The sequence below is a fragment of the Pogona vitticeps genome, chromosome 5 (genome assembly GCF_051106095.1).
Source record: "Pogona vitticeps strain Pit_001003342236 chromosome 5, PviZW2.1, whole genome shotgun sequence".
Taxonomy (NCBI): domain Eukaryota; kingdom Metazoa; phylum Chordata; class Lepidosauria; order Squamata; family Agamidae; genus Pogona; species Pogona vitticeps.
This window is the reverse complement of record NC_135787.1, coordinates 65,360,632-65,388,556: the sequence shown is the minus strand read 5'-3', so window position 1 is coordinate 65,388,556 and position 27,925 is coordinate 65,360,632. Positions and strand designations below refer to the sequence as shown.

At 40.6% G+C, this 27,925-nt stretch overlaps 1 protein-coding gene across 2 annotated transcripts in view; it reads left to right on the top strand.

Annotated features, from left to right (window-relative positions):
- Positions 1-7,001: 7,001 nt before the first annotated feature.
- SLC7A2 (solute carrier family 7 member 2) overlaps positions 7,002-27,925 on the top strand; it is an 81,905-nt gene continuing 60,981 nt past the window's right edge. For both annotated transcript variants that reach the window (XM_078394641.1, XM_078394640.1), the window contains exon 1: positions 7,002-7,103. The gene's annotated coding sequence lies outside the window, so the exon portion shown is untranslated. The remainder of the gene's footprint in view (positions 7,104-27,925) is intronic.

Here is a 27,925-nt window from a genome sequence, read left to right as displayed (position 1 = left end):
AATTGGAGATTTTAGAGGAACATTTTGTGCAAAGATGGACATGATAAAGGACAAAAAAGGGGAGGGACCTAACAGAAGCAGAAGACATCAAGAAGAGGTGGCAAGAATACACAGATGAATTATATCAGAAAGATTTGGATATCCTGGACAACCCAGAAAATGTAGTTGCTGACCTTGAGCCAGACATTCTGGAGAGTGAAGTCAAGTGGGCCTTAGAAAGCATGGCTAACAACAAGGCCAGTGGAGGTGATGACATTCCAGTTGAACTATTTAAAATCTTAAAAGATGATGCTGTTAAGGTGCTACATTCAATATGCCAGCAAGTTTGGAAAACTCAACAGTGGCCAGAGGATTAGAAAAGATCAGTCTACATCCCAATCCCAAAGAAAGGCAGTGCCAAAGAACGCTCCAACTACCGTACAATTGCACTCATTTCACATGCTAGCAAGGTTATGCTCAAAATACTCCAAGGTAGGCTTCAGCAGTATGTAGACCGAGAACTCCCAGAAGTACAAGCTGGATTCCAAAGAGGCAGAGGAACTAGAGACCAAATTGCTAACATGTGCTGGATTATGGAAAAAGCCAGAGAGTTCCAGAAAAATATCTACTTCTGTTTCATTGACTATGCAAAAGCTTTTGACTGTGTGGACCACAGCAAACTATGGCAAGTCCTTAAAGAAATGGGAGTGCCTGACCACCTTATCTATCTCTTGAGAAACCTATATGTGGGACAGGAAGGAACAGTTAGAACTGGAAATGGAACAAGTGATTGGTTCAAAATTGGGAAAGGAGTACAACAAGGCTGTATATTGTCCCCCGGCTTATTTAACTTATATGCAGAATACATCATGCGGAAGGCTGAACTATCCCAAAATGGAATTAAGATTGCCGGAAGAAATATCAACAACCTCTGATATGCAGATGATACCACTCTGATGGCAGAAAGTGAGGAGGAATTAAAGAACCTTGTAATGAGGGTGAAAGAGGAGAGTGCAAAAAACGGCCTGAAACTCAACATCAAAAAAAATAAGATCATGGCCACTGGTCCCATCACCTCCTGGGAAATAGAAGGGGAAGATATGGAGGCAGTGACAGATTTTACTTTCTTGGGCTCCATGATCACTGCAGATGGAGACAGCAGCCACGAAATTAAAAGACGCCTGCTTCTTGGGAGGAAAGCGATGACAAACCTTGACAGCATCTTAAAAAGCAGAGACATCACCTTGCCAACAAAAGTCCGAATAGTCAAAGCTATGGTTCTTCCTGTCGCGATGTATGGAAGTGAGAGCTGGACCATAAAGAAAGCAGACCGTCGAAGAATTGATGCCATTAAATTGTGGTGCTGGAGGAGGCTCTTGAGAGTCCCCTGGACTGCAAGGAGAACAAACCTATCAATTCTAAAGGAAATCACCCCTGAGTGTTCACTGGAAGGACAGATCCTGAAGCTGAGGCTCCAGTACTTTGGCCATCTCATGAGAAGAGAAGACTCCTTGGAAAAGACCTTGATGTCAGGAAAGTGTGACGGCAAGAGGAGAAGGGGACGACAGAGGATGAGATGGCTGGACAGTGTCATCGAAGCAACCAACATGAGTTTGACACAATTCCGGGAGGCAGCGGAAGATAGTTTGAAACCTAAGTAGGACTGCTGTACAATACAGTGGGGTCTCTACTTAAGAACGTCCCTACTTAAGAACAATCCAACTTAAGAACAGCTCCATCTGCTAAATTTTGCTTCTACTTGAGAACAGAAATCCAAGATAAGAACAGGAAAAAAAAAACCTTTCCTGCTCTTTTTTTAACCTTAGGTCATCTTAGGTTAAAAAAAAAATTCTCCCCCTAGTGGTAGAGTACATATTAACCAGCTTTGCATTAGTTCCTATGGGAACTATGCTTCAATGTACGAACGCACCTCTACATAACAAAAAAACAGCCAGAACGGATTAATTGGTTTTCAGTCCATTCCTATGGGAAATTTTGCTTCAACTTAAGAACGTTTCAACTTAAGAACACCATTCCAAAACGGATTAAGTTCTTAAGTAGAGGTTCCACTGTAGTTTCTATGGAAGGAAAAGAGCACTTACGGATTAAATGGTTTTCAATGCATTCCTATGGGAAATGCAGATTCAGCATAAGAACTTTTCAACTTGAGAACCACCTTCCAATACGGATTAAGTTCTTAAGTAGAGACCCCACTGTATGTGGAAGGTAGACCACAGTCATAAACAAATAGGTTTTCTCACACATAATTACCTCATCCTATCTAGATTGTTTTGTTCAGCTTTATTGTTTCTGCTAATTTTTGTCCCAGTATATAATATTCAGGAAAGGTTAAAGGACACAGTGTCCCAGATAATAATATCATATGTTTATATAGAAAACAATGTTACAAGCAGCGCAATGTAAGACTGCCCTTGTTTTTCTGCCAGATGAATCTTTATCATGCCCCAAAGGACAATGGCCTCATTTCCACAAGTACTGATCTGACATTATTCTCCTGTCACAGACATTATTGATTCTGAATAATGCTCCCCTCCAGGGGTAGAGAAGGGGATAGAGGTGTCCCAAATAAACAGAGGCAGCCTTCTGTTGTAAGGTATGTTGTACCCATCTAAATGATATTCTTCCTAGAACTCCTGTGTGTTATTTTGGTTCAGCATCCCCGGGTTCAGCCCAGGGATGCAGAGAAATGCTCTACAAATTAGTTTGCCTTGCATAATGGCTAAGAGAAGGAATAAATTACATGGCAGCCTGAAGCAAACCAATACGTCTAAATGTTAGTCATTCCCATCTACACTCAGGGATACAATAATATTGTTTGGCTTTGCATAAAAATACTGCCCAACCACTGATATTATCTGTGTTAAGCACTTTTGGAGTACAATCCTACACATGGCTGTTCTGAACTAAAATTCCATTGGGTTCTGTTGGGCTTACTCTTAGGTGAGCAGATACAGGACTGTAGCCTTATACATATTTCCTGGCAATAAACACCACTGAAATCAATTGGATTTATATTGAACAGATCTGTACAGAAATGTACTGTTAGGTTGCAAAGTTATATCCATCTATCCTGGAGCAAGCCACAGAGTTCATAGTTCAAACTGGATTGCACCACAAATGGTTCAAAATATGAGCTATACAAGGTACGCCCATGTGATCATATCCTAAGTGATGACATGAGCACCCAAAAGTGTGCAGCAAATAATGTATATGATTCCACTCATATGGAAATGTTGCTTTTTTTTTGCCAGGCTTGTGATCCTTCCTCTTTCTCTCTACAGTCTGACCACTGTACATTCCAGATTGAGGACTGTGTTGTACTTTATGCAGGTGTCCTCTAGAAGGCTGCTCAGAAGCTATAGTTTGCTGAGTTCTGCAGTCTGTCTTCAACTTGGATCCTTCAACCACTTCTTGTTCATCTGCACGAGCTGTTTAAGTGTTTCTCAACTCAGTTTTGCTCATCTCTGATATACAGCAAGTCCAGTATCTCAGAAAGTGTTCTTTCTCTTGTTCTCCCCTGACCTGCCAAACCTAGTTTACATGTGCCTTCCTCTTTTACAGCAAGATCAAGTCTTTTACTCAGACCTTGAAAAAGCTACTTTTTTGAAGATAGTTCCAAAATCCTACAGCCAGAATTCATGCTGGCTGTGGAGATTCTACGAGCTGTTGTCCCCCCCCACCAAAAAAAGGTTCCAAATTCTAGTTTTTCTCTGGTACCTATCTTAGGAACATTTTTTCCTTGGAAATTTATCAAGATCCAAGAACTTCTGTTATCAACACATGAAGCATGTCAGCCAGCCGTTTTTAAATTTTCACTCCCTACTATTTCTTGATAGTTTTGTTTTATATAGTGTTTTAATTTTTTTTTATCAATCCTGGTTTGTAATTTATTTATTTATTTATTTATTTATTTATTTATTTATTTATTTATTTATTTATTTATTGGACTTATATACCGCCCCATAGCGCTACAAGCACTCTCCGGGCGGTTTACAATTTTAATTATACAGGCTACACATTGCCCCCCCAGCAAGCTGGGTACTCATTTTACCGACCTCGGAAGGATGGAAGGCTGAGTCAACCTTGAGCCGGCTACCTGGGATTTGAACCCCAGGTCGTGAGCACAGTTTTAGCTGCAGTACAGCGTTTTAACCACTGCGCCACGAGGTCTTGTATTTTCATGACTTATTGTTAGAATCCCAAATCTGTGGAACTCTCATTCCCATCACCAGGGAATTAATTAATTAATTGAGCCACAACAAAGAAGGGGTGGAGGAGATGGTACAACAGGGAATTTTCAAGCAGCTAAAAGGTTCATCATATAATTTCTTACCAACAAAACTGCCCCCCCATAAGAATCTTTTGTGACTGAGTTATGCTGACTCTCCTGCCTATAATGACTAATGTTTTATTAGTACAGAGAAAAACCCAAGAAGAATGTAGACAGATTATATTGTAGGGGAATATAAAGGAAGACAAATATTTAGGCAGAGTGCCATAGTACTTTTATTTTAATAGCTGAATACTGTATAGAATGCATGAGGTTGTGGAGGTGCAGAATCTCATGTTCACTCTGAATGAAGTACATCAAACAGTTTCACCATGCTGTCTTAACATGTATCCATATCAAATACTGTAGCTTATCTAGGCTTGACCTATGTTAATATCTGATCATTCATGACAATGAGAATTTTAACTGAAAGAGTAAGCACTGTAATCCTTCTAAGCTGATGTACAGAGTTCGAAGAAAGCTTTGAAGTTCTACTGGGAAAATGTTTTTAGGCCAATTAGGTCTGACAGAATGTCTTTAGCTAACCCTTTTAGGTACAGATATTGCCAAATATTATGTGGTACAGTGAGCAATACATGAGTTAAAGTTACCCAAGCAACTTTCTTGCATAATTAAATTGGTTTCTCCCAAATGGAAAATGTTATTTATTTTGCAATGTACTTAAATAATGTATCTTGCAAAAACTCTATTACCAAATTTCACTTCAATTATACAATACTTGATACCCCCATATTAATAAGTCTGGTATATAAAGGTGAACACAAATATTGAATGTATTTTTCAAGAAAAGGTTTCTCCGATAGCATTAAATTTCAAGCAGGGCAGATCTCTAGCTTATGTTATGAGTCTGTAGTGAAACACCTATATAGTGCAGGAAGGCAGCACTGGCTAAAATTCAGTACTGACTAGAGCAGCCCATTGAATCAGTGACATCTACAGAGTTTTTTCTCACCAAATCCCCACTGATTCAATGGGCTTATTCTAGCTGTGACTTACTTCTGGTTTGAAGTCACTATCTGGATGAAAGAGGGGAAAGATGTGGTCCTTGTACATAATCTGAAGGCATGGGTTGGGTGATACTTTTAATTAGAGATGGGCAATTACCATGCTTTGGTGATCTGGCTGTTCAGGCCCACAGGTGTTGCATGGGCACCCTGGATTCCACACCCCGTCTCCTCCTGCGGGCACACCATCAGAAATAGCACCATGGGCTTTCCTGCCCTACTTCTGAATTGGCACTCATGGAAGGAGGTGAGGTGCAGAATCTGCAGAATGCAATACCTGTGGGCCCAATCAGATGAATCAAACTGAGCTACTGAACCATAGTAAGAAAGGAACCTGGCCCACACATCTGGCCATGTTTTTGAAACGTGTATTTTCCTTCTGCACCATTTGCATTTTTGTGATGCACAGACTGTTAAAGACCTCTGTTGGATAGAAAGATAGCTTATGCTTGTTTTTAAGTAGTTTAACAAAGTATTACCCACCCTAGCATTATCTAGAGAGTAACCCTAAAAGTGCAATTATAGAGAAGTCATTTCATATGGCTTTTAATGGTTTTTGTACGTTGAATCATTAATATAAAGCAGCATTTTTTTAATTGCTAGTGTTAGGGCTGAAAGGAAAAACAGAGTGGAACCAACATGAAATGGCAATGTATCAGTGAATATACAATTGTAGCTTCTTACCAACTTGGAAGAAACAAATACTGTAGTCTGAAGGGAGAGGTTGCAAGAAAGTTACACATCATCCGGTGCTGCACACCTTCTTTGTTGTCTTAAAACCACATCATAAAACTTTTTATTTTTGCAGATGGGGAAGGTATGGGAGATGGAATCTTGACAAATCATTCACACACCCTCTATTTCTATTTTAAACTCTGGTTCCTAAATCTCAAGCAAATTAATTATTGAAACAAAAGGAGGGAGTCATGTGGCCATTACAAAATACAAATGCGAGAATAGGCAATTCCTTTATAGGCCACTAAAAAAGAAAATTATCATACACTGTGAGCTTTTGTGGGTAAAACCAAATAGGGAAATGTGTGTGTGCACGCATGGCCTGTGCCCCTTTGAAGAACCGGCCTGTGAAATCCAACCCACAGCTTCCTCAAGGTAACTTTAAACCAGCTTCCCGCATCTAAGACAGAGGTGCCTGGCGAAATTCATCCTGCCAAGAACGTTACTTCTAAGAGTAACCTCCTGGCAAATTCCATCTTGCCATGACTTTTGGCACTTGCTTCCTTTGAAGAAGTGTGATTTACCCACGAAAGCTCTCAGTGTATGATTTTTTTAAAATTAGTGGCCTCTAAAGGTATCTCCTCACTGATACTCAATTTCAAATAATAATTGTATCCATAAGAAGCACCCAGAGTGAGCCTGGGGATGTGTGTGCTTACTCCCAAATAAGTAGAGGCAAGATTGCAGTGCAGTTCCGTATCTGCATGTGCGGTGCACTAAAAACAAGTCAGCCTCATTCATGATGAGTCCTTAAACGCACTTAGACCTTCTGCGTGTGGCGGCTGTTCCAGTTCTTTATTCCAAAACATACGCCTCGCCCACATCACCCAAGAACAATATATCAATTTTTCTACGGCAACAGTTTCTCCCCAATCTGTGCATTGCATGTCGGGCCAGGGAGATGAAGAACAATGTTTCCCGCCTCTTTGCCTGCTTGCCTCCTCAGGGCCGAAGCAGCTGCCGGCAGCCTCGACTCCTTTTCCCCATTGGCTCCAAGAGTGGGTCGGGCTTCGCGTTCAGAAAACCCGAGGCAGGGAAAGGACGGCAGGCGACTCGGCGGCGGCGTGGGAAGGGTAGGACACTGGAAAAGGCGGGACGTGTTTTTGCTGCGTTTTGGCGGGCTTACTGAACGCCGCTGGCCGGGTCTCCTCCTGCGAGCCTTTACCACCGGCGCCTCCGCCTTTGCCGCGTGCCTGCTCGTCAAAAATCAAAATAAAATAGTCCGCCTCTTCCACCCCACCAAGCGTTCCGGCTCCAGTGAGTGGACGTCTGTTCCCCCTCCCCGTCTTTTCATTCCTACTCCCACCACCCACTCCTCCTTCTGTGGGTGCCCTGCCTGCAGCTGCTCGGCGGCGGCGGCTTCTGTTGGGAAGGGAACCTCTGCAAGGCATGTTTGGCTTCTCTGTGCACGCGTGCATGCGTGTGGGAGGAAGGGTTTAAATCTTAATAATCTTAGAACTGCAGAGCTAGAAGGGTCCCTATGGATCATCCTGTCCAGCCGGTCAAGAAGGCACAGCGGGGATTCCCCCCCCCCCCAATTTTTTAATTATTTTCAATGGGAGTAGGGTTATGGGGAAGAGCATTTAGGGTTAGGGATGTAGGTGTGGGTAGGGAGAGGGTAAAATTCCGGAGAGTGAGATAGTATGTTTACATCAACTTGTACAATTATATTAGAAAGAGAGATAAAAAGAAAAAAAAAAGCAAAATTTCCAGTATTACTAATCTATCTTTTCCCTAATTGGACGTTCACATTCTCCTTTAATCTATGTTTTGCAGGCTAGGGGCACAGTGGGGAATTGAACTCCCAGATAACTAAACCACTGAGTTAGCCATCAGTTATTTATTTATGAAGGTGTGGGGTGGATTGCAAAAAACACGGATTTTTTAAAACATGTGCATACTGTTTTCTATATGCTGGGTTTTTTTTCCTTTGCATTTAACATGTCTCTTCGCCAGCTGGTAGCCTGATATTTAGAGCAAGTTGAGGATGGGCCAACACGTTTTAAAAACCAACAAATCTACCAGCCCTGGAGGGTCTGAGAGCAGATCAGAGGCGTTATGTTGGCGTCAAGCACTCCTAGAGTAACTTTTTCTGGGTTCTCTGAGCTCCATCTTATGACTTGCCGGTGGATGCCATATAGGGCTGTCATTCCCTGCTCCCTCCCTGCTTCAGGAGTCCTGTGACATTAATAGCTGCTTAGCAGTCAGATGTTCACCTAATTCAACTTCTCCTGTCATGAATATGCAAGGGGGAAACTGTGCATTGGCTGAACTGCTGTCTGTGACGATAGTAAGAGATTCATTGTTGTTCTGTGCCATCAAGTTAGAACTGTGACCCTAATAGAGTTTTCAAGGTGAGTGAGGTATTTAAGGAGTGGTTTTATCAGTTCAAACTTCCCTCGTTAGTTTCCATGACAGAGGTGTAGGAATTAAACCCAGATCTCCTGAGTTGTAGTCCATTACTCTATCCACTCCACCACAATGGGTACCAAGAGATTCATAGGGTCGGAATAAATCAGATGTGACTTCATGGTGCATAACAGCAACAAAGAGATTCAGGAACCCAGACAGGGTAAAAGTGACAACCTTAGCAGAACCATATTCCTTTAAAATATCTACTGTATCAGTTGTAGTTTCTAAATTTGATGAACTGTTTAAAGAGCTTTCTACCTAATGTCTGCCCATAAACTGCTTGTTTTCAAATAGACTTGGACAAGATAGCTGATTGAAAGCTGCAGAAGTATTTAACATAAGTGTGTGAACTAAAAATATGGCAGCAGTGTCTCCTTTTCCACTCTTTCTCTGTTTGTTTATGTCTGCTATCCCTAGTCAGAGTCAGGGATGTGGTAAAGGACACCTTAGGGGTGAATCTTCTGTGTTTTGTGGCTGGGTTGAGCTGGTTCAAGCTGGTGACAATATATATTTATAGTTATGCTTCATGACAGTAAATGCCATTCATGCAAGGACTGTGTTTGGAATTTGTTGGCATGTACCCTGCAAAATTAAAACCCTTAGGCTCCACTTCAAGAGGACCAAGTAAAGCACCAGAACATTGGGCTTTAATTGGAGGTGTGGTTTCAAGAAAAGAGAAGTTTTGTTTTCAAAGTTACTGTAGAAGAGATTTGTGGGTTTCCTGGTTCCCTGCCCCCTTCACCTAGCTATGTGTATTTGAAACAGTTGCGGGCAGAGAATGAGGTTTGCTACGCCATGGTCAAAATTTGTACTAAATTTATCTGTGGAAATCTTGCCATTACAGATGGGCACAAATCAGAAAAATGGTGAGTAATTTTGATTTGTGATTCACTCAGGTTGATGAATCACGAATTTTTAATTTACAAATGTTCTTTAAAACTCTATAAAACAACTCCCAAAGCACCTAGAAACACCAAATTTTCAGGGAAACTTCCCCAACTCTTCTCTACAAGCCTTGCAAGTTTGATGACATTTGGTTTTAGATGTTCAGGTTATACAAACACAAGTAGCCCCCCCCCCCGAAAGTTCTCTCCAGGCACCTAGAGACACCAAAATCACCTAGAGATGCTTTTACTGACTCTCCTCTACAATCCCTCCAAATTTTGGTGAAGACTCGGTTTCAGACATCCAAGTTATACATTCACAAAGTACATCCCCCCAGGAAAGTGCCCTTCAACAGCTGGCTTGGGGGAACCCAACCTTCACCAGACTTGGAGGGATTGTAAAGAAGAGTCATGGGAATCTTCCCTGCAAATTTGGTATCTCTAGGTGTCCTGGGAGCTGTTTTATGCCCAAACAAATCAACAAATAAAAAACTGCTAAACATACATTGAGTTGTGATTCATTAGGGGCATTGATTTGTGTGAATACAAATTGATGAATTAGTGATTTTTTGAACAAATTTGGTGATTCATTTTTAATTCATAGCCGTTTCTACTTGCAAGACGTTATACATTTCATTTTCAAGTTTTTAAATGATTGATAAGTGTAATTCTACTACCTTTGTTTACAAAACATACTCCACCTTGAAAGCTCACAGGAAACTTTTATTTTCTTTTAAGCCAGGGTGTGTTGTAATTGTGTATACAAGCAGTGTTCACTTTTCTTAATCTCATGAAGACTTTGTCCAAAAAAGTCTCCAGAACATATTATGCTGGATAGCATAGTTGATGTTCTAGTAGGAATGACTTGAAACTGTAGGGAGATGGTAGTTTAGAGACTTTCCAAATTTCTCGATATACATAAAAAGATATACACATACCATGGAAATACAGCAGTCACTCAAATTCATCAGAGTTTATTTTATTTTATATTGATTTTATATTGATTTTGCATCTTTTTGTGTGTATCTGTGTGGAGGTGATCTAGCATTAAACTATAGCAATGCAATGATAAGGTGATCTAGCACTAGAATCAATATAAGAAATATAAGAAGTGTAAGAATATTGAAAAAAAAAACTTTGGGGAAACTAGAGAAAAAGATCATAGGGCCCGGTGTTCATGCTATCCCAAAACATTATGCTGCCACTTACTATCCCCAGAAAACCCTCCAAAGTCACTTGGGTCCTAGAACGAAACAAATGATCACACAGGCAGAACACTGTTCAAATCATTGCAGACAGGAAAAAGTAGAAGCCCCCAGCACTAGGGGAAAAGGTCTGAATTGGAAGGAAAAGTCTTACTTGCATTAATCTTTATGTCATGAGATCATTGAAAAGTATCTCAAATTCACCCATGCCAATTCTGGAGCAAATTGCAGAATATTTTCCACTGCAGTCGCATCCTTAGTTGTATCTCGGCCTGGTTCTTATGTCATAGCCAGAGATCCACAGGAACCTTGACTTAACCATGAACAAGTTGCATTCTGCCTGATTACCTTCGCAATGAGAAGAGCTAAACCTAAACATCTGGTTTGTTCATTGTGTTAGGTAATCCTGCATAACATCTGGTCCTTTACAGCCCGATGTATAATGACAACATTGCACTATGTGTTTGCCACTCTCACTCCACATAACTTACTATATGAGATGATGAAAAATATGGTGTGATGATAATGTATTTCATGTTTCCATTGCTGCATCTTACAGAGGGAAACACTGAAGCCCTGTGGCACAGTGGCTAAACTGCAGTACTGCAGTCAGCCTGAGTTCTGCTCACAACCTGAGTTCAGTCTTGATGGATTCTGGTAGCCGACTCAAGGTTGACTCAGCCTTCCATCCTTCTGAGGTCGGCGTAAAGAATCCCCAGCTTGCTTAATTATGTTGTGAACTGCCCAGAGAGTGCTTTAGTACTGGCGGGGGATATAAGTCAAAACAACAACAAAACTGTGTAACAGAGTTGCACTTTTCTCCTGCAGCATTTATTCTTCACCATGTTTATTGTGCTGCAATCCAACATACAGCACTCTTTGTCTCATTCTGATTGGGTGTGTGTGGGTTACTCCAGATCATTAGAAGTCTCAGCTGAGGACTACATGAGGGTATTCTTGACTTCATGGAATAACTGACTGCGAGTTTCCCAAACATAGAAACACTTCCAAACATAACATGATTGCCAAGAGCAGCTTTCTGTTCAGCATGGTGTGATGTTGTGCAGCTGGGATGTGTTATTAGAGGGAAAAGACTTAAGCTGTTTGTGAACTGCAAGACTGCTAAGAGTAAGAATATTATCAAGACAGTCTTCAGATAGGAATAAGATACTTGATGGTGCTTAATACTAACTGACCCTAGTTATGATTCAGATAGGTGATAGGCTATGCACTCACCCGTTTCTGGAGCAGAGATGGGCAGAAATTTCAGGATGGTTTAACAGGAAGTGGAGTTTGATATTTAAGGACTATGAAATTCACTCCATTCCAGGGATCAGAACAAACTCCTGGGCTCAGAATTCCTACTTCATAGGGGAATTTTTTTTTAATATTCTACTTGTCAAAACTCATGCATTTAAGTAAAAACAAACAAAAGCAAAGTTCAGACTACAAGCTTGCAATCTGTCTACCCCTGAGGGTTCATTATGCAGCATGTTTGCTAAGCTTCAGAGGAATCTATTGACCTGGGTCATAGAGGTACAGTGATGCAAGAGATTCTCACTCTGTTTTCAGTGTTGAACTTGCCTTTGTATTTTTCACATTTTGAGTGCAGGAGTGTGCTGTGCTTTCAAGTTGGAACTGACTCATAGCGACTCTAATAGGGTTTTCAGTGTAACTGGGGTATTTAAGGAGTGGTTTTACCAGTTCTGCTCCCACAGTCAGTTTCCATGGCTCAGTATGGATTCGAACCTTGTTCTCCAGAGTCCTAGTCTGTCCCTTTATCCATTACACCACCCTGGGAATTGGGTGCATAATGTGATCAAATGGAATAGTGTAGCACCACAACTCAGCCATTTAATTTAGACAGCTATTCTATCATCATCCTATATATCATGGATGAGCAAGGTCTAGGCCACAGGCTACCCACAGCCCTGTAAAATGTACCCCCTGGCCCTTAGCATCCCTCTCAGACAACCTCAAAATAAAAACTGCCCCAGAGGTCCCTTCAATGGAGTATGAGACAATGTTACCACATTTTGAGGCTGAAGAGGTTCTTTTTTCAAAACTGGATATCACTTAGAATACCTGTGAAGTAGCCAAAAACGGTGCAATTGTTCTGTTTCCACTGGAAAACAATAAGGCTTTATTCTGTTTTTGAAAAATGAAAAATATGGTGGTGGGGAGCTGAGGAATATGGGAGTGGGTATGTTTCTTTAAGGTCCAGAGGTGTGTGAGGGCAGGTCTCTAGAGGCTGCCTGGCATTCTTACATGCTATGTCTAATGCAACATGCTTTTAACTTCTTCTTCGTGGCCTCTGTGAATCACACCCTGGGTGATTCGTGCCTGCGTGGAGCCTCATCAGAAAATTCTAGAGCTGCTGTGGTAGCAATGAACATATTAGAATATGCTCCCCAATCTTTTTCTTTTAAACTATTAGATTAAACTCAATATCATCAGAGATTTTTTTTCCTTTCCCCTCGCTTGGCCTCCGGCCACAGCACCCCCCTTTCAATCATCGTTTCCCCCCCCTCAATTATTTCTCCCATTCATGGCCCCTTTGGGCCCGTTTAAGCACTGCGTTGCCTATGATAATAAGATCCCACTTTCCAACGGACACGCTAAGTGTTTTTTCTGTTTGGGAGAACAACATTAAACTTCCTCTTGTACCCATTGCAAAAATTTTAAGCACGGAGTTCTTCGATCTTGCCTCTCGAGGCTAAAACTCCAACTTTGGGAACAATCCTTACAACCAGTTCAAATGGCCCAACCTTCCTGTAGGGCCACTTCCCAAATGAAAGTAATGGAAAAAGCCGTTACTGAATCATCAACGTTTATTGGCTACACCAGCTCATTCTGATTCTCCTTCTGCATAGTCTAAGACCTCGAAAACTCAAAAATTGAAACCCTCGATACCGAAGTCCTCAACTTTGAAAACAACTTCTAAACGTCAGAGACCTACTGAGATTGCTCCAGCTCCGGAGCCTGTTCCTCCTAAATGACCTAAACAGTCTAAGCCTACAGACATCCCACCACAACCACAACAACTCTCTGAATTGATTTCAGTCAGATCTCCCTCAGATGACAACAGACTTCCATCCCATCAACCTTGTTATCAGTCTCCAGAATGGGATGATAGAATCGACTGACTAATGTCCTCTCTTCTCAGTCCACAACCTCAGCTCGACGAGCTAGTGAATTGGCAGCTTTATGCTCCATAGGCATCTTTCAGTCTCGAGAGACTATGGTAACATGCTCTGAATCGAGGAGTGTCCTCTCCAGAGCATGAAGCCCGGGTAAGGTAATATGGAGGATAGGCTGTTACCCAAGCAGCAGATCCCCCCTCTCCACATTGCTGAAATGGTCCAATGGAAAGGCAAGAGCCAATACAACTGGTTCCAGCAATGTCGCAGGAGTTGGCAGAACGACACATGCTGCCTTCGGGACTCCAGCTCCAGATTTTGCCTCGAGGTTAACTCCTGAAGCCTTTTCCATGAGTGGATATAGCCACAAGGCAGTGGAGGTTTGAAATCGGAGTTTTCCTTCTCCTAGATGGGCTGCCTTCCATGGCTGACGAGCCCCACCTACCCGGCAGCTTTATGCTATGAGTACCCTTATCCACAATTTTTTCACAATGAGGTGAAGTTATTCATGGACAGTTCCTTCCTCTTCAAAATTGTCTCTCAATGTCATATTTCCCAGCCAATTGTCCTTCCTTCATTTTTTCTGTCACCACCTTCAAACCAAGAAAAAATACTCCATACATTAGATGTCAGAAGAGTTCTTGCTTTCTAACTCCAATGTACCCAGCCTTTTAGACAGTCATCTTGTCTCTTCATAAGCCAACAGCTACCTACAAAAGACCATCAGATGAATTCCCAATCTATTTCCAGATGGATCACCTCTACCATACATTTGGCTTATCAATTTGCTCAACAACCAGCCCCTAGAATGGTTCGCCCTCACTCCACCAGGGCAGTGGCAGCCTCTACAGCCTTTCTCCACGGCGTATCTCTTCCGGATGTCTGCACCTCTGCCACTTGGGCCCAGCCATCCATGTTTATCCGTCATTATAGACTCAACCTCTGGCAGTAGTCTGATGCGGCATTTGGATGTGCTGTTCTAGCCTCTACCTTGGCGTGACACCCTGCCTCTGGGTAAGATAGCTTATTAGTCACCCAGGGTGTGATTCACAGAGGCCATGAAGAAGAACGACAGGTTAGCCACGTGTAATTGTAATTCTTCAAGTGGATCTCTGTGATTCACACATTCTGCCTCTCCTCCCCTTTGCCATGCCATTGTTTGCTTATTATTAAGTGGTGGTTGACACAACTGAAAGGGGACGCTTGGTGCCAAGGTACTTATACGGGTGAGGAGGGGCATATTCTAATGTGTTTATTGCTACTGCAGAAGCTCTATAATCTTCCGATGAGGCTCCGCGCAGGCGCAAATCACCCAGAGGTCCACTCGAAGAACAACAATTACAGGTGGGTAACCTGTTGTTCTCATGGATTGTGAGCAAATAACATAATCCAGGGTTTTTAACATGTATGGAACAAGTCAGTTACTGGTTTGTATTTCTTCTTTCATCTGCCTTAAAGCGTGCATGCAAGCATTAGACTATCAAATAATGTTCAGATCATTTGTGCAACTATGATATTCACCCAGGGAGCATTTCCTCAGGTGATATAGCAGTCTATCTGGTTGCAGCCCTTCTTTCCTGTGTTTGATTCTTTTTTTGTTACTTGACAAAAAATTGAGCAGAATTTGAAAGCTGTACTAAATTGGCTGCATATCAACAAAGCAAGCAGCTGTTGCTGTTTTCTTGAACAGCTTTTATTCAGAGGAAATGTCAGCTGAGAAAGACAGGTGTTCACTCTTATTTGGGCCTCTCTGCAAATTATGTTTTTAAAGCAAGCACTTATTTCCAGGCCAAATGAAAGCATGTCACATCTTTCAGAACTGGCTAGAATGGTGTTTCTGTAAAGTTAAATGTCAATATTGGATTCAGCCTTCTGCCCCATCTTCTTGCAGTGATGAAAAAGAAGCAAAATGTTGACGTTGGAGAAGCAATGCTCTGGTCAAAATTTTGCTCATAATTAGAGATAAGAATTTTTTTCTTCTCCTAAAAGTTCCTTAACCATGTCATGCAAGATGATTCCCATGGCTATATTCCATATATTCCATGAGTCAAAAGTAAATAGTATTCTCAACACAGATTTTTGTGCATTGTGGTTTATACTCTATTACTTTGGTCCTAAATATTCATAATCTGGAAGCAAATTCTGTTCCAAAGTACAGTAATGTTACTTGCTTTCAGTAGGGGTTGTGGACTTTATTTTTGGCATGGCTTGGATGTTTAACTAGGTTCATGATAAGCAAAAATTCAACAGGTACAGTAATGTTTTCTCTTACTACATCTCCATACTGGGGAAGTGCTTTAGTGCCTGAATGCCAGCTTTTTATGCAGATGTTAATGCAAAGGAACCCTGTAGAGAAAAATTTGGCAGCCATATTTGTAGGCAAATATATTCTAGGATTTGGATGACAGAAAAGTATTGTAGCCTTAAATGTGTTTCAGGTGTATATTTCATACAAAAGCAATGTTTTCAACAGCAGTAGTAAGGTCTAAACATTTCCTGGTGGTGGGTTGGGGTGCTTGTGTTCAGTGTAGTTTATGAGACCAAATATTGTGAAAATAAACTGTAAGAGTAATACAAGGATTATATATTTGCTTCTTGGGCAAAAAGTGGTACAGCCACTAGTAATGAGATTAAGTTTGTTAATGAAATTTCGTACTATTGCCTGCTCACCTTTCTGAATTTTTTTTTACAGTTATTGTAAAATATGGTAGGGCCAGTATAAATATTGCTTAAGAAGATGGTGTTTGCTTTAAAGTGTTTTTAAGCTTGGTAATATCATTATTTGGGATAATGTGCCTTGCCTCCTTGGATATTTAATAGAGTGGGGGCAGACATTGTATAACTTTCCAGATGTTGCTGAACTTCAACTCTTATAATCTCTTGCTTTTTCCACCATTTCCCATAATTTCTCGCCATTAGCTGTAGGATTGATAGGAAGTCTACTCCAAAAATTTGGAAGGCCAGAAGTTGGAAACACATTCTGTATGGTTTTTATGCCTCTGAGAATGTGTCTTTAGAGTTCCATTCTTCCTTACATTTTGAGAAAAAAAGTCCTTTAAAGAGATTCAAGCACATTAACTCAATAATTAATAGTTGTCTGGATGCAAAATAATTTAGTTGAATCTAGATCCTGTTGAGATCAGTGGGTTTCAGTTCAATGACTAAGTCCTCACATTAGATTTTTATGGAAGCCTATGCATGATTGATGTAGTCTGAATCAAACTATTTTCACCAGCAGAAACCAAATAACAATAGAGTGGTGCCTCGCATAGTGATCACTCCATTTAGTGACAAAATTGCTTTGCGAGGAACATTTTGCGATCGCTTTTGCGATCGCTTTGCGATGTTCCCTATGGGGTATTTTCGCATTGCGATGACTGATCATCGTAAAGCGACCATTTTCGCACAGCTGATTGGTGGTTTCAAAATGGCTGCCGGGAAAAAAACATGGCTGCCCGCTGTTTTCTGGAACGGATTCCTCGCTTAAGAGGCACCAGAAATGGCCGCGCTATGGAGGATCTTCGCTGAACTGTGAGTTTTAAACCCATAAGAACGCATTAATCATGTTTTAATGCGTTTCTATGGGCTTTTTTATTTCACATTGCAATGTTTTCGTTCAACAGCGATTTCACTGGAACAAATTAACGTCGCAATGCGAGACACCACTGTACCTGTCAAATACTTTTGACTCTGTATAATGTTGCTGTTTGAATTATTAAAACTGCTCCTCTGTACCCTCAAAAAGTCACTTCTCAACATCTGCTGATGAAGCATACCTATTCACATTATAGAGATATTTACTCAAGTGGTTGATTAAATATTCAGGATACCTATTTTGCATGGCAATATGGCTATGGGGGATAACTGGCATTCCGTTAAATTCTTTTAATATATTGTCAAACAGATTTTTCAAAACTATTCTTACAGGGTTAAACAGTGCAAGAAGGAGACAACTGCCAAACATTGCTGGGAGAAGACTCTTTGGAATGGCAGCATAGCTTTGTAAGAGAAAACAGAGTGGAGATTGGATGGGAGTTTGGGTTAAATTGTGCCTGGATAAAACAACCATTAAGTATGGTTCATCAAGCAGTACGTTGTATGTCGTGAAATGGAGCCTTTCTCCTTTTTTTGCCCAAGCTTCTGATAGTATCTCCCAGTTTGGCAATGGCAACAGGTAGTACTGAGATGGAGAATAGCCAATATCGTCGTAGAGCATCTTTTCATTAAGTTTAACAAAGGGAATATGTAAAGAAGAAAATGAATATAAAGTCCTAACACATTAAATTATTCTAATGGACTATTCTTATATTTCAGTTTGAGCAGTTTTATACAGATTGGTGCACTGCTTAGAATCTTATAACTGCAGAGTTGGAAGGGATCCTATGGATCATTGAGTCCAGCCTTTGTCAAGGAGGCACAGTGGGGAATCGAACTCCCAACCAGATATATAAAACCACTGAGCTATCCAACAGATTGTAGCTTTAGCTGATAAAGTTGCATTGAAAGGATTTTTTAAAAATGTGCTGTCAAATCAGAACTGACTTACATCAACGCTAATAGGGTTTACAAAGTATTTGAAGAGCAGTTCCACACACATGGAGTGGTTTCCATGGCAGAGGCAGGACATTGAACCCAGGTCATCTGTGTCTTAGTCCACGCCCACCCACAGATGTGCCACACCCATTCGTGAGCTCAGGGTTGCCCCCCCATGCACGGACCCTGCCCCCCCAACCATTCTGTGGTTGCGAAATGGTTGGGGAACACTGCATTGCATCATCCTGGATACTTTACTGAGGGCAATATCCAATGTAAAATGTCCCATGACACAGTCACTGAAATTTTAATATACAGTGGTGCCCTGCTTGATACCTACCCTGCATGACGTCAAAATTGCTTTACGATAAGGTTTTTTTTGCAATCTCTGTTGCGATCGCAGAACAATGTTCCAATGGGATTTTTTCACTTGATGTCGATTAGGAGCCTGCTTCACAAACTGTTTGTTCGCTAAACGATGACTTTTCCAGCTCCGCAAAATGGCTTCCCTTCGTAAAATGGCTTCCCTCCCTTCTCAAAATGGCTGCTTCCGGACCCCTGCTTCGGAAGACAGCGTTTTTAAACAGGTGATCGGCGGTTCTCTATGGGCAATCTTCGCTGGATGATTGGAACGCATTGAACGGTTTTCAATGCATTCCAATGGTTTTTTTCCCCACTTGACGACGATTTCGCTTAACAGCGATTTTCCTGGAACGGATTATTGTTGTCAAGCGGGGCATCACTGTAGTTGCTGCCTTAAAGGGATTTCTTCTTTCAGAATGGCAGGAAGATTATATTCTTCTTGCAGACCGATTCTAGATTTTGCAACAATAACTGTTGTTGTATTTGCGAAGGCTTTCACGGCCAGGATCTAATGGTTGTTGTGGGTTTTTCGGGCTCTTTGGCCGTGTTCTGAAGGTTGTTCTTCCTAACGTTTCACCAGTCTCTGTGGTCAGCATCTTCAGAGGATAGCATCTTCAGAGGTCCTCTGAAGATGCCGGCCACAGACTGGCGAAATGTTAGGAAGAACAACCTTCAGAACATGGCCAAAGAGCCCAAAAAACCTACAACAACCAATAACTGTTGTTGCTTGGTCACATTTGAAAGCAGTAGAATGGAACTTGATCATTTTAAAGTTGAGTCCAATTGACTAATTTCTGTGAATTTCCAATATGACATGCTACTTTAATCTGCCAGAAACACTTAACAAATAACATGTGTCCTTAAAATGATTACAATCGTACACTAAGCCAAACCATGGTTTGGCATTCACTTTTATGAGCCGAGTGAATCAATCAGTATATTTGGAGATGAGAAGATTCTGTGTATTTCTGCAAAGATGAATCCTTTCATGAAGTGCCTCTTAAAGGTGCATTTTCTTTAACGTGATGCTGCATTGGTGAGTAAATGTATAATACACTGCTTTACTGACTGTGATCCAGTATATCAAAATCAAGACATAAATGAGGATTTTCAGTTTGGAGTACAAGACAGATATCTGCTGTTTTCTATCAGAGATTATTGAAGATATATTTAACCTGAGCAATTCAGGTTGTTAGACGTTTTAAACTCAAATACCATACTATTGAGTCAATCATTATATTTCATTTTCTCACACAAAATAATTTTAAATCTACTCTTAAAATTATTTTGTGTGAGAAAATGAAATATAATGATTGACTCAATAGTATGGTATTTGGTACTATTGGTACGGTGTCTAGAGGTGTGTAATGTACATAGAATGTTATTTTCTTGATTAAAATCTGAAGCTTGGGTTTAGAACTTCACTGCTTGGCTGTTTACATACTGTAGTTGCCTAAGAAAACAAATTCACCAAGGCTGAAGTGATAGTTCTGTCAGTCTGCCTGGTATTTTTTTTTTAGCTTATGCAGTGACAGATGGGGTTGCACTTAGTTCAGTGAACCAAATAAAAGAAGACCAGAACTTGCATTAAATTACTGTTGATGTTGCATTTTCTTCACCTCACAGAAGTGCAGAGCTAACCTGGTGAAACCTAAGTGAAGTACTGTATTTATATTCACCTTTTTTTCTTACCTGTTCCACCATATATCACCATCTGGATGCATAACTGACAATTTGATATTTGTTTCTGTGGTCAGTACAATATACTTTGAAATTCTAGGAATTGTTGAAGAAAACATGGTCTGAAAATGATGTATTTCAATCTAAGTATAATGTTAATCAACCTGTCTTAGAAGGTATGAATGTGCTCTTAATTCATTTGGTTTGGTAGTGCCAGCATTGTCCTTGCTTTCCTGCAAGTAGAACAGATTAAAGTTTCCACTGTGCATTAGCAAAAAACAAAACAAACAGAAAAACTGCCACTTCTTTTTTCTCCTTTTTAAATTTTTTAATTTTATTAACATCCATAGTATGACAATGCAAGTTAGAATTGTAGTACAATACTAGTACATTACTTACACATTCTTTCAGTAGATTTTCTTTATACACCCACTATTTCATATTTAACATAATTAATTCTTTTAAACATTAATTATGCAATCTAGCAAAAACCGCCACTTCTTGAGGAGCTAATTGTTGCTTTTTGTAGTCTTATTTATTTATTTGTTTGTTTGCTTGTTTGTTTATCCGTCCATCCTGATAAGGTGACTCAAGGCAGCTCACAGTGCTAAAACAAGTAAAATTAAAAACACAATAAATTCCACATTTAAAAGCAATTAAGCCACAACAACAATATCTATGTGCCGTCAAGTCAGTTCTGACTTATGGCAACACTTTTCAGAGTTTTCTAGGTAGAGAGTATTCAGAAGTGGTGACCATGCATTCCCTTCTTCTTGAGGCATCCTGGGACTGTACAGCTTGCCCAAGGCCACACAGGCTGGCTCTTCTGGGGTACACCGTGGGGAACAAACTCCCAAACTCTTGTTTCACACCAGATACCTCACTCACTGAGCTAGCCAACCATCTAACTAAACTGTAGTAATAATTAAAAATGCATAGATTATTAAAACATTTAAAACTTTAAAAGTAAACTTAGCTAAAACCCAGCATCTAGCGACTCAGCTTGCTTGAAAAAGTCAGTCTTCAACTGTCTGTGGAATGGCACAAAGGGAGAGAGTTAAACTAAGCGATTGCCACAACAGGTTTTCCTCTGAAGTGGACTGTAATGTGGGACAGGAAGCAACAGTTAGAACTGGTCATGGAACAACTGAGTGGTTCAAAATGCAACTGAGTGGTTCAAAATGCAAGGGAGATAGGGAAAGTTACAGAAACTTGAATGCAGACTTCCAAAGAATAGCAAGGAGAGACAAGAGGGCCTTCTTAAATGAACAATGCAAAGAAATAGAGGAAGATAACAGAAAAGGAAAGACCAGAGATCTGTTCAGGAAAATTGGACATATTAGAGGAACATTTTGCGCAAAGATGAACATGATAAAAGACAAAAATGGAAGGGACCTAACAGAAGCAGAAGACGTCAAGAAGAGGTGGCAAGAATACACAGAGGAATTATATCAGAAAGATTTGGATATCCCGGACAACCCAGACAATGTAGTTGCTGACCTTGAGCCAGACATCCTGGAGAGCGAAGTCAAGTGGGCCTTAGAAAGCCTGGCTAACAACAAGGCCAGTGGAGGTGATGGCAGAGGATTGGCCAGAGGATTGGAAAAGATCAGTCTACATCCCAATCCCAAAGAAAGGCAGTGCCAAAGAATGCTCCAACTACCGTACAATTGCACTCATTTCGCACGCTAGCAAGGTTATGCTCAAAATCCTACAAGGTAGGCTTCAGCAGTATGTGGACCGAGAACTCCCAGAAGTACAAGCTGGATTCCGAAGAGGCAGAGGAACTCGAGACCAAATTGCTAACTTGCGCTGGATTATGGAGAAAGCCAGAGAGTTCCAGAAAAATATCTACTTCTGCTTCATTGACTATGCGAAAGCCTTTGACTGTGTGGACCACAGCAAACTATGGTAAGTTCTTAAAGAAATGGGAGTGCCTGATCACCTAATCCATCTCCTGAGAAACCTATATGTGGGACAGGAAGCAACAGTTAGAACTGGTCATGGAACAACTGAGTGGTTCAAAATTGGGAAAGGAGTACGGCAAGGCTGTATATTGTCCCCCAGCTTATTTAACTTATATGCAGAATACATCATGCGGAAGGCTGGACTGGAAGAAACCCAAGCCGGAATTAAGATTGCCGGAAGAAATATCAACAACCTCCGATATGCAGATGATACCACTCTGATGGCAGAAAGTGAGGAGGAATTAAAGAACCTTGTAATGAGAGTGAAAGAGGAGAGTGCAAAAAACGGTCTGAAACTCAACATCAAAAAAACTAAGATCATGGCCACTGGTCCCATCACCTCCTGGGAAATAGAAGGGGAAGATATGGAGGCAGTGTCAAATTTTATCTTCCTGGGCTCCATGATCACTGCAGATGGAGACAGCAGCCCTGAAATTAAAAGGCGCCTTCTTCTTGGGAGGAAAGCGATGACAAATCTTGACAGCATCTTGAAAAGCAGAGACATCACCTTGCCAACAAAAGTCCGAATAGTCAAAGCTATGGTTTTTCCTGTCATGATGTATGGAAGTGAGAGCTGGACCATAAAGAAAGCAGACCGCTGAAGAATTGATGCCTTTGAATTGTGGTGCTGGAGGAGGCTCTTGAGAATCCCCTGGACTGCAAGGAGAACAAACCTATCAGTTCTAAAGGAAATCAACCCTGAATGCTCACTTGAAGGACAGATCCTGAAGCTGAGGCTCCAGTACTTTGGCCATCTCATGAGAAGAAAAGAGTCCTTGGAAAAAACCTTGATGTTAGGAAGGTGTGATGGCAAGAGGAGAAGGGGACGACCGAGGATGAGATGGCTGGACAGTGTCTGCGAAGCAACCAACATGAACCTGACACAACTCCGGGAGGCAGTAGAAGACAGGAGGGCCTGGCGTGCTCTGGTCCATGGGGTCACGAAGAGTCGGACACGACTAAACGACTAAACACACACACACGGACTGTTCTTTCCAATCAAACTCCTGTTCTGTTTTATCCATCAGAACCTAAACAGGGAGGGAAATAACTGGGATCCAAAGAGCCACTTTGACCCTCATCCACCAGGACAGGTTAGTCCTCAAAAGCCACATTTTTATTGCAGAGTTTAAATAGCACAATACCTGCAAAGTGCTGCGAAAAGAGTTGTAAACAATGTGACTGAGAGCTCCAGTTGATTGCTATTTTATATATATAGATTTTGTATTTATGCAGATTTTTTCAGAAAAAAATTATCTGAAACAAAAAAAAGTCCCAATAAATTTGCTGCATCCCACCATTAGGGTACTTTTTTTGTTCCAGTTAACGCAATGTGCATATGTTGTTTGAGCCATAATGCAGAATCTGTGTGAGTGTGATAATGAGGAACATCTTGTCCCTTGCCAATATGGAGAAAAAGTGGAAGACAGCTGTAACCTGAACCCCCACCATAAACAACATGTAATTTGCTAATAAACTTAAACCTGTTATTCAGTAAGTTGGGGAACTGTTTTGTTTGTGAAGGCAAGTGTATGCAATCATTTACTTTTCAACCAGGACAAAGTTGGCTTTCAGGATTCCCAGGGAGAGACAAGCTGCATGGCCAACTCAGAAGCAGTGTGTTTTCAGATTATTTTGCTGCATTTGCTGGAATGGATAGGGATAAGAAGTTTAGCCCACACTACTATAGTGTCCTAGGGAGGTGGGCAAGTAGGTGAGAGAAGTCAGTTTCCACTGATAGAAGTAGGTGAAAAAAAATCCAAAAAGGGGAGAAACAACTTTCTAGCTGTCAACTAACAATAAATGAACAAATCCTTATGGGAAAAGACAACATCACATTACACTACCGCAACCCATTTAATCCTGCATCTCTGTTCCCCGCAGAGGGTGAAAATTACCCCATCATGATTGTTTGGACCTCACTGTTGTGTTAATTCTTCCCCAGATGGATTTGAAATACACCCTTGAAAATCCTGATTGCATGTTTTTCCCTGATGTTTAAGAGATGGCAAGGAGAAATAGCAATTCATTACATTTGGCCATAACTACTGTTCTGTGTTCTGCACGTTGCAGTCCAGAAGTCCAATGAAGCAAAAAATGTACCTCAGAGAAACCTATTTCTTTCAGAGTAACTCTGGCTGCAACTACAGGGTCAAATATTGTGGGTTTTGCTCTGCTTATAAAATGGATTAATTCAAAGGGTTTTTTTAACTGACCTCGTAATGCAAAGACTGATTTGAATCAGTCCATGTTTTTTTTGCTACCAACGCAACTTTTTTTGTCTGCCACTGGTGGGGGCGCTTCTGTTTTTTTCAAGCCAGAACAATTCAAACAGGCTTTTTCCTATGCAGTTAGTTATGATGCATTCTTATAAAGATTCGGTGTGTGTGTGTGTGTGTCTGCAGGTGTTGTTTCAATGATGTAGTCAGTTGGGACATGATGTTCAGGACAGGGGGCACATGCCCCTGCATTCTTTCTTCTGACTCAATTGCACACAATTTTTTAAAAAAATTTCATATATGAGATTACCACTAGGTCACCCTACCACCTTATTGTAGAGTCCTCGTTACTATTTCCTGCATTTATGCCCTGCAAAAGGGTCAGCAGAGACAGGACCAGAAAAGGAAAGAAAGATTGGCAGAGACGAGATCAGAGGAAGTAAGGAAAGAAGAGTGTGTGTGTGCTGGAATGTGAATCACATTGCACCCCATCCAGTATGAATAGTGAATTCTCCAATCAGTCTGCAGCCCCTGTATGAGCACTGATTGCAATTTCAAACATAATGCAGGATGTGAACCTAATTGCTGCAAAGCTGAATTGCTCCCATTTGGCATTATAATGTAGTTGCACCTTCTTGTGGCACTGATCACTGCTCATCTGAAGAGGAAGACAATGAAAGCTGCTGGGGTGGAAAACAGTTCACTGTACAGCATTTGGGAGCATCCAGAGGCAGAGAATGGTGCAGAGAAAGGAACAGTGCTATTGAGTTGCTCCTTATTAGAGCTATTCTTTTCCACAAAGACAACAAAGAGTCCTGTGGAACTCTTAAGATCAACAAATTTGGGCATAGTCCACTTCTTCATAGAATATAATGCAAAGAATACAAAAATCTAGCAATGAATTTATGGGAACAAAATTTCTGGTTAGAGTACGTGACAGAATGAAACAGCATATGGAAGACATATATAGTTAATAACACTGGTCATAAACTTTCAGTGGACTGCCTAGCAGACACAGCCAGACACTCTGATAATTCTGGGCAATTATAATGTCAGTGCCACAGGTTTGTTAGATTGTGTGTCTGTGTGTCTCTCTCTGTGTGTGAAAACAATGTTTTTTGAGTATCGGAGTGACTACTTAGGCAGAAATTATCTTTATTTGGGCTGCATTTCACTGTGTCTACAATAGGATAATAATAGCAATAAAACTAAGTGGATGAGTTGATTAATTTAGATGCACAGATCACAATAAACTATACAGATTGTGTGCAAACTGTTGCTGGTGTTAGTAATAGGACAGAATTAAATGGGAAACAGAAGTGACAATTGTATTATTAGTTCCAGTAAAGAATCATTAATGGTATACACTTTGGGTGGTTATGTAGGCATACCTGCATAGATGAGCTGATAAATATATAAAATGAGATTTAGAAACCTTATTAGACTGGCTGGGATAGCTCATTGAGTTGGAATACCTAGCTGCAAGGCCAGGTATTCAGGTCCCTGCTGTGACTTCCAGAAGAGCTACACTGGGAAGCCTTGAGTGAGTTGCACCACCAGAAGAAGGGAATTGTAATTGACTTCTGAGTCTTTTAAATCTAGGAAACCTTAGCAAGTCACCATAATTCAGAACTCACTTAATGATATACCACCACCACTACCATCTTTCTTTAAGCCCAGAGAGAGAAAGCTGAATCTCTTGATGTTTTCTTGTTCACCTGTTACTCTTTTGAATCTGTTCCTGAAATTCTTTTGTTCAAGTTTGGTAACCCTGAACTCAGAGGCAGAGTTTCCAGGCAGACTATAGGTTTCTCAGTGTTACTGTTTCTAATGTCAGTTTTGTCTTCATTTATTATTTTATAGAAAGACTATGCATGAAATCTCATACCATATAAAATTTCTTAGCCTTGAAGGTACCACACGACTCACCATTGCTTCTGTGTCAATACAGTAACACAGATAACCTCCTCGAACAAAGTTCTTCACCATATGATTCATAAAACAAATAATGAGGCCCAGCTTGCACCCAGGGCATAGAATGAGAGGACCCTTAAGAAAGTCATAGCATGGAAACTGAAGGTGTACTGAAGACTTTTTGTGAACTCACAAACTTGGGGGAACAATCACATGGGGGAAGCACACAACACATCTTGTAAAGCAAAATATGCCCTTTCTCGTTGCTTTAGCATAAAAGATTAGCACATCATAGGCCGCCAAAGTAGAGGTGGGTTGCATATTGCCTGCCTCTTTTCTGTTCAGTGACACCTGTACACCAAAGTCATTGCAAAGTATATAATGTAATAATAAGTGATTATTTAAAAAGAAATGCATGTAGTCCAGAGTCTTGTTGATGTAAGATTTGTGTAACTTGCTGTGGGAGTTGCTGTGGGGTAATTGATGAGGTGTGGTGTGTGTTGTAATTGCAAAATTGGAAGTATAACCAGGCACACAGTTGAAATTCACTCCAGCAGCTTGTCATATGTTTGGTTTTCTCTATAATAATTTGGATCATCTGAATTTTTTTTCTCTCCCTTCCACCCATTTTGTCTTTCTGCCTCTTGATTTGCTATACTATTTTTTTAAAAGATAATGCAATCATGATTGTCCCTCCCTTCCCACATGAGAATGTCTGGATCATAAATCTTTCTAAATCCAAACAAATTAGATCCATTAACACGATTCTTAAGAATAATCCAAATTGCCTTGGGTACCCAAGTCACTTCTAAAGTATAATTCTTGTATTCATTGAACCACAAATAACTAAAAGAACACATTTCATCTCAAACTTTCTCATCTTTAATTTTCTGCATAATAACTACAGCTGCATTTTGAATCATTACATCACTTACAGATACCAGGATATAACAAATATTTATTTTCAAACCTGGATTGTGTTAAAGTGGAAAGGGTGAAAGATTTATAAGACCTGAGTAGAAACCAGAGTATGGAATGTGTTAAAAAGTGGATCAAATTGCCTTAAAGTAAGTATTTAGGACCACAAATAACTTTTTTAGTTAGCGATTAATCAGTGAATCACTTGCAAAAGGCAAATTACACCATCTCAATATTTCTATTCAATAAATTGCAAGCATATACTGTATATCTGAAGAAGTAGGCATCTTAATCTCTCAGCACATTGGCAAAATTGAAGGGGAAAAGAAGCAAAGGAGCAAACTATTGTGGCACTTTATTTCAGTGTCAGCATTTGTGGATCAAAATCCACGTCTCCAGGCACAAGTGTAAATACTATGTACTTTTATTTGGTAGGTGTTGTGACTAAAGAAGCATACAGATAATAAAGTACCATTGGTTTGTTAACACAGGAATAAGACTATCAATTATTTGAGATTGCAACTCCAGTTAGGCAATAAGCTGTATGCTAACCTGTCCCAAAAATACTGTGAGTTTTTTCTGGGACAAAGATACTGCAGAAACTGGGGTACGAAGAGGTGTAAATTGCTTATTAGACAACTTGATCTCTATTTAGGCCCT